Consider the following 8,533-nt stretch of genomic DNA (forward strand, 5'->3'; position numbering starts at 1 on the left):
CTCAATAGTTGAGCGTCGGCCTTCGGTTCAGGTCGTGACCCTGGAGTCCTGGGACTGACTCTATCAGGCTCCCTTCAAGGAGCCTGCTTCTCCCTCTGCCTCTCTCTGTGTCTCTCATGAATAAATAAAATCTTGAAAAAACTACACCTGGGATACTATATTCATTCATATCGGACACTGGAGTAGAACACATTGCATTTAAATGGTCGGAAAAAAATATTTCCTGATACATGAAATTCAAATTTCAGTCAACAGTTTCATTGGAACACCACCACATGCATTTAGTATGGTCTTTGGCTGCTTTCCTGCTACAGCCGCAAAGTTGTGAAAGAGACCACAAAGCCTGAAATATTTCCTGAGCCTACAGAACAAGTCAGCCAACTGTGTCTACACCTTGGGCTGGGGGTGAGGTCTACTGCCTTAGCCCAACACCAGGCAAAATAATGAGGAGCGTCCTCCGGACGCGCGGCAGGAGAGTGGGCGCCCCAGGCATGTGGGCAGAACCCCGGGGCTGGGGAAGCGGGCGGACGAGCCACGCGCCCCCTGCTGGCCGCGCCGCGCCGGCGCGCCTGGAGCCCTCGGTCTTCGGTCCGCGGAGACCCCCGGAAGGTGGGGCGAGCGAGTCCAGACGTTTATCTAAGCGGCCCCAAGGGGGAGGGTCTCCCCTTCCTTATCCGAGTCGCCAGTGTTCGTGCACTCGCTTCCCAGTCTTGCTCAAGGGACCGTGGGTTCGAGCCACCGCCGTGTAACTCGGGCATCCGTCTCCTCTCCCTGACTTCGGCCGCTCACTCAATGCAACAGGACTGCAGGGAGGGAAGCTTCCCGGAAATGACTCCTCTTGCAAATGCCTCGACCCCCTCCTCCTCCTCGGCGTCCAAAAGGCTGCGAGTACCCCGGCGGCGGGGTGGGGACGGCCCGCCTCTGGCTGAGTGGGACCTGAGAGCCAAAGGATCACACTCCCCTCCGAGTTTAGGCTCGGACCTAAAACTCATCCCACACGGCCTTCGGCGCAAGAGCGGCCCCGCCTGAGCCAAGATCCGGGAGCTCGCGCCACACAGCTCCGCGGCCCACGCTACGCCCACGCAGCACCGGCGCCGGGCTTGAAAGGGATTCTGGGGCACTGGGCGGGGCCAGGCACGCCAGCGTTCCTGGGAATTGTGGTCCGCAGCCTCCGTGGCGCACGCGCACCACCCCGTCACAGTGGCTCCGCCCATAGTAGCTGAACGCGCACGTGAGCGCCCTCCCCTGGAGAGGAGCAGAGGCGGCTGTGGGAGCGGAGGTCGGGGGCTGAGGCGCACCACAGGCCGCCTCCCCGGAGCTGCGTGAGGAAGCTCCGCCCGCAGGGACGCAGGGACGCAGGGACGCAGGGACTCGTGCACGCGGTTTCCTCAGGCTTCCCCGGGGACTGCCTTCATGGCAGCTGCCGTCATCTCCCTCCAGGAACGCGGCTGCCTTCCCATTGGTCCTAATATGAAAAATCAAAGGAATTGTTGAGATTTCCCCGCATGATGTAATTTTTTTTTTTTTGCATGTTTTACAGTTTGAGTCAAGATCCAAGTTGTACACTTTGAAGTTAATTGGTATGTCACCCAAAGTCCCTTTTTCAATCTATAAATCCCCCTGACATTTCTCTTTTATTTCTTTCAATATGTTTCTTGGAGAAACTGGGTCTTTTGTCCTGTAAAGTTTCCTACAATCCAGATTTTGCTTGTTAGCTGGGGAGCTAGTTTAATGTTCTGCTTTCATGTGTTTCCTATAAACTGGTAACACAAGAACCTTGACCTCATTCAAAGTTCAGTTTTTTGGCAAAAATACTTTGTAGGGGGTTTGTGTCTACTATCAGAAGGCATATAATGTCTGGATTTCTCTTTTTATGATGTAAGCAGCTACTGATCATCATTACCTGGATCTATTCATTAGGAGTTGCAAAAGAGTAATGTTCTGAAATCAGTAATTCTTTCATTTATAAAATGGATTATTCCTATAAAAAGAAACTTCCCATCAACTACTGGGCTCCCCTGGGGTATGGTGTGTTCTCTAGGATACTCCACAGGTCACCAATGAGGTTTTTGTTTATTTAGTTTGTTTGCTTGCTCTCTGTCATTGGGTTCATGCATTTAAACTGTTTAATGTGTTTCAAATTTATTACAGTGGGTATAGTTACCAATGTTCAAATTGTCCCACCTTTGACCTTTATAGGTTGTTCCTGTAAAGTCTTTATAGGTTGGTGCCTGAGCCCTTTAACATAACTGGTTATCTTTGATACTGCTCTGTTTTCTGAAATGATAAGGTGTCCCAGGTTCATCTTGCGCACTTCCTGCCCCAGACCTGGATTTAACCGTTTCTTCAAGGAGCCTTGATTCCTTTTAGTGGGAGCTGGTATTTAGAGACCACAATCTGGGTACTAGGGAGTGTTCATCACTAGTGTGAACAGTGGTGTTTCTACACCTTTTCCAAATAGAGCTACAATTCAAATTGATACTTCCAATTTAAATTTAAGACAACAGGATTTTTACTTAATTCCTGAGTCTTCCATCTGTATCTCTACTCTCTCATACTGAAAATCTAAATTCTCAATTATACCAATATAAATACTAATTTGCTTTATCAAATGATGCATAAACAAGTCCAGAACAACCATAATCATAACGCTGCCACAAACAATATTGTTGAAAAATTTAAGATTAAAAATATCTTAGAGTATACCTTAGTAGGGATATACAGTCAAATTAATGTGTTTTAAAATAACTTGGAATAATTCCTCTCTGGGTGTTATAGCACCAACTTGATACACAGTATGGTAGGCTAAATAATGCCCCCGAAGATATCCAAGTACTAATCCCTTGAGCTTTTGATTGTTACGATATAAGGCAAGTGGAGTTTTCAGACATGAATAATTAAGGACCATGAGATGGGATTATTATCCTGGATTATTGGACCCTTTTATGCAGTCACGAATGCCTGATAAGAGGAAGATTCAACGGAAGAGAAGAAAATGTGACCATAGAGACAGAGGTTGGAGTGATGCTGTCACAAGCCAAGCAATGCCAGCAGTCACCAGGAGTGGGAAGAGGCAGGAAGGGAGTTTCCTCCTAGAGCTTCTGGAGAGAATATAGCCCTGTTGACACCTTGATTTGGGCCCACAGAAACTGATTTTGGACATCTGGCCTTCAGAACTATGAGAGACTAAATTTCTGTTGTTTTAAGCTACCAAGTTTGTGGTGATTTATTACAGTGGTCCTAGGAAACTAATACCTACAGGTTCATTTGTTTCATTTTGCTTTCAAAACTCAGGGATTGCTCTTTACTGTATTTTTGTATTATAATTAGGTAGTTTTTTTTTTTCCGCTGGTATCAAAGTTAAATCTACAAAACAGATCTTCTCCCCAGAGAAATCAACTTTTTTTTTTTTTAAGATTTTATTTATTTACCTAAGGAGGGGCAGAGGATAAGGGAGAAAGAATCTGAAGCAGACTCCACACTGAGCCCAGAGCCAGAGCCCATGATCTTGGGATTATGACCTGAGCTGAAATCAAGAATCGGAAGCATAACCGACTGAGCCACCCAGGCACCCCAGAGAAATCCAACTTCTATTCCCATGCCCTCTACTCAATTTCCTCCCTCCCCAAAAGCTATCCATTTAAAAAGTTTATGATTTATTCTCTCACTATTTTAATATAAGGAAATGTGTGCATATATATTCATATTCCCACACACACACCCTTTTTACAACAAACTGTAGCATACTATACATGTCTCACCACCTCTTCTATATCAAAATATATCCTGGGGCACATGGGTGGCCATCTATCTCTGAGAGAGAGAGAGAGAGAGAGAGAGAGATAGATAGATAGATATCTCCTGGAGATCACAGAGATAGTTCTCTTTATTCCTTCTAGAGTTGCATATACTCCATTGTTTGGATGTACCATAATGCATTCAACTAGCCCCTTAATGATAGACAATGATAGAAACAAATTCTCAGTCATAATGCGTCATAACATGAATCTAAGGAGCTGGTAAAATAAGCAGATAAAAAACTCACTAATAATATAGACAATTTAAAAAATATGATTAGGGAATCCCTGGGTGGCTCAGCGGTTAAGTGCCTGCCTTCGGCCCAGGGTATGATCCTGGAGACCTGGATCGAGTCCCACATCGGGCTCCCTGAAGGGAGCCTGCTTCTCCCTCTGCCTGTGTCTCTGCCTCTCTCTCTCTCTCTCTCTCTCTCTCTCTCTCTCTGTGTGTCTCATGAATAAATAAATAAAATCTTTAAAAAAATAATAAAAATAAAATTATACTACTACAATTGCATAACTTGCTATTTCATTTAAACTCTTCTAAACTGTTTGAATTTTTACCTCCATAGAAATGTATTTCTTTCATAAAAGCAAAAGCTTTGAAAAAAATGCATATAAATTATTCTAAAATGAAAAGTACAAAGTTATTAACTTTTAACACCCCTTCTAGTGAAATAAGGAATTCAGTATTTCCTCTGCACCTCCCAATTTCTCCCTCTTGTTCAGCTCTCCCAGCCCTCACTATTCTGAGAGAGAAAACCTAGCGTTTTCTTCCCCCAACATTGTTTTAATTTTTAATTTTTTTATGCAACACATAATTCGAGTTTTTTAAAGTAATCTCTTCTCCCAACATGGGGCTTGAACTCACAACCCTGAGATCGAGAGCCAACTGAGCTAGCCACGTTCCTCATCACTCAACATTTTTTAAAAGATGTTATTTATTTTTTTGAGAGAGAGTGCATGAGCAGGTGAAAGGGCAGAGGGGAGAGCAGAGAGGAAGGGAGAGGGAAAGAATCTCAAGCAGACTCTGCCCACTGAATGCAGAGCCTGATGCAGGGCTCAACCTCGGGACTCTGAGATCATGAGCTGAGCCAAAACCAAGAGTCTGATGCTCAACCAAACCTACTGAGCCACCCAAGAAGCACCCCAAGGTGGAAATATTTTTAAGAGAAAAGCATAGCGTTAAGTCTGTAAAAATCTTTTTTACCAAGTATAGGACATTCTGGGGAAATGTCTGATAACTTTAAAAAGTCAAAGCAAATAAGAATCAGCAGTGTTCAGAAGAAGTGGATGTGTTCAAGACTTTTCCTTTTTTTTTTTTCCTTAAAGATTTTGTTTGTTTATTCATGAGAGACACAGAGAGAGAGAGAGGCAGAGACACAGGCAGGCTCCATGCAAGGAGCCCAATGTGGGACTCGATCCTGAGACTCCAGGATCTCACCCTGGGCTGAAGGCAGGCACTCAACCACTGAGCCACCCAGGCATCCCTGTGTTCAAGACTTGACATTGAGTGGGTAAAGAGTTGACAACTAATGACTGCTGCTGCCAAATTATACAAGAGAATAGGGAATACAGTTAATTTTATTGTTGATTTGGAAATTTAATTTAGCCTCATTTCCAAGTTTTGTGAATACCACTTCCACTGGAACAGTCCAGCCCCCAAATGGAACACCTTCACACTTCTTATGGTGGTGGCCGTTCATTTCCTGCCCTCAGGGACCTGGCGATGAGTCTGTCCACAGTGGCCCGGGATGTCATTGCTCCGGCTGGCCTCTTGGCCAGATGCAACAATACAAACTTAAATACAAATGGTGTCTGTGGTATTGGGAGATAATTAGAAATACTTGGGCTTCATTCCGAGCTCCTGGCCAGAGCTCCTAAAACCCTTGTAATTTCCTAAGTGTTAAGAGCCATATAGGAGCATCTTTTGTTATAATATTTGCTTTTTATGAGCTACAAAGGTAAAAAGAGGGTCTTTTGTTATTCATAATAACACCAGAGTTTATGTTAATGAGGTGGCTTTTGGAAAGCCACTAAGGAAGGGGGTGCTGGTTGCCAGAAGAACTAATTCAGCTTCACCTCCAGAGCTCTAGGGAGGAGAGAGGCCCTGGAAGTTGACTTAATCACCAATGGCCAATGATTAAGTCAATCCTGTGAAGCCTCCATAAAAACCCTAAACAATAGGGGCTCAGAGATCCCCAATACTGAGGTGCTGGGAGAGTGGTGTGCCTGGGGAGGGCATGGAAGCTCTGTGCCCCATCGACATACCTTGTCCCATGCATCTATCTCTTCCATTTGGTTGTTCCTGAGTGGCATAATAAACCAGTAAACATAAGTAAATGTTTCCCTGAGTTTCTATGAGCCGTTCTAGCAAATTATCAAATCCTATTATTGTAATGAATGTGGAAATTACTTGTATTCATATTTTGTTCAACATCAGAAAATCTACTCTGGAGGAAAATCTTTTCAGTACAAAATATGCAGAAATATTTTTTAAATTTTTATTTATTTATGATAGTCACAAATTAGATAGAGAAAGGCAGAGACATAGGCGGAGGGAGAAGCAGGCTTCATACACCGGGAGCCCGACGTGGGATTTGATCCCAGGTCTCCAGGATCGCGCCCTGGGCCAAAGGCATGCGCTAAACCGCTGCACCACCCAGGGATCCCTGCAGAAATCTTTCAAGCAAAATACATACCTTATTCCAAATCACAGGAATCAAACAGGCAAGGATTCTTTAAAAAAAAAAAAAAAAAAAAGATTTTATTTATTTATTTGAGAGAGCACAAGCAGAGGAGAGCAGAGGCAGAAGCAGACTCCCTGCTGAGCAGGGAGCCCAATACTGGGCTCGATCCCAGGACCCTGGGATCATGACTTGAGCTAAATGCAGATGCTTAACTGACTGAGCCACCCAGGTGCCCTGCAAGGATCCTTTTAAATATAAGGAATAAAGGAATGCTTTCAGCCAAAGCTCATCTCTCATAAATTATCAGGAAATTCATACTGGGATATATGACCCTAAAACAAGTATAAGAATTGTGGGAATGGGGGTACATGGTGGCTCAGTCAGTTAAGTGTCCAACTCTTGATTTTAGCTCAGGTCGTGATCTCAGGGTTGGGCTCCAGCTCAGTAGGGAGTCTGCTTGAGATTCTCTTTCTCCTCCCTCTGCCCCTCCCCCTGCTCTCTCTCTCAAATAAATAAATAAAACTTAAAAAAAAAAAAAGAATTGTGGGAATGCCTCAACCCTAGATCATCCCTTACACTAACAGAGAATTTATATGGAGAGAGGCTATCTGTGTACTAAATGCAGGGGGTGGTGTAAAACATCATCTCTTACTTTCCATCAGAGAATCCAATCTAGGAGAAAACTCTGGATATCATCATGAATCTAAGAAGTCTCTCCATGTTTACAAAATCTTATTTGAACATTAGGAAATTTATAATGGGGAAAACCTTATGAATGCATTATATGTGAGACAGCCTTCACTTAGGGCATTGAATTTATTCTATGTTTGAGTGCTCATACCAGAGAAAAACCTTCTAGCTGTAATAACTGTGAAAAGCCTTAATCATAGCTCTTCCCTTATTGCTGGCAGAGGAGTCCTATTATGGAAGGAAAACCTTATAGATATCCCGAATGTGGAATAGTTGTCAAAGTAGACATCTTATTAAAGATCAGATCAGAGACAGTGTGGCCACATAGAAACAGTATGGAGATTCCTCAAAAAATTAAAAATAGGAATACCATACGACCCAGGAATTGCACTACTGGAGATTTACTGAAAGAAAGGGAAAATGCTAATCTAAAAAGATATATGCACCCGTATGTTTATTATAGCATTATTAATAATAGCGAAGATACGGAACCAACCCAAGTGTCCATCAATAGAGGAATGGATAGAGGCACCTGGTGGCTCAGTTGGTTAAGCATCTGATTCTTGATTTCAGCTCAGATCATGGTCTCGGAGATTGAGCCCTGAATCGGGCTCTATGCTCAGCAGAGAGTCTGCTTGAGATTCTCTCTCTCCCTCTCTCTCTGCACCCCCACACTCACATACATATTCTCTCTCTCTCTCAAATAAATAACAAATAAAATCTTCTTAAAAAATATAGGAATGGATGAAGATGTGATCTATATATATATGTGTGTGTGTGTATACATTCCATATATAATGGAATACCACACAGCCATGAAAAAGAAAAAAACTTGCCATTTGCAACAACATAAGTGAACTAGAAGGTATTATGCTGAATGAAATAAGTGTGACAGAGAAAGATGAATACCATATGATTTCACTTATATGTAGAATCAACAAAACAAATCAACAAACAAAAAAAGCAGAAAGAAACCCATAAATGCAGAGAACAAAGTGGTGGTTGCCAGAGGGGGATGGGCCAAAGGGTGAAAGGGAGTGGGAGGTTCAGGCTCCCAGCTACCGACTGAATAAGCCGCGGGCACGAAAGGCACAGCATGGGGCGTGTAGTCAACGGTATTATCATAGTATCGTACCATGACCTACACCTGTGAGCACCGCACAGGATACGAGTTGTCGATTCACTGTGTTGTACACCTGAAACTAATGCAACATTCTGTGATCAAAGAATCACACTAGAAAAAGATCTTACCAACGTCAAAACTATGAGGAAATCTTTTGCCCAAACTACACATAACCTTACTAAACAATCAGAAATTCATAGTAAAGAAAAATCTCACAATTTCTTTTCCCCTCT

This window comes from Canis lupus, chromosome 5, assembly GCF_011100685.1.
Source record: "Canis lupus familiaris isolate Mischka breed German Shepherd chromosome 5, alternate assembly UU_Cfam_GSD_1.0, whole genome shotgun sequence".
NCBI lineage: Eukaryota > Metazoa > Chordata > Mammalia > Carnivora > Canidae > Canis > Canis lupus.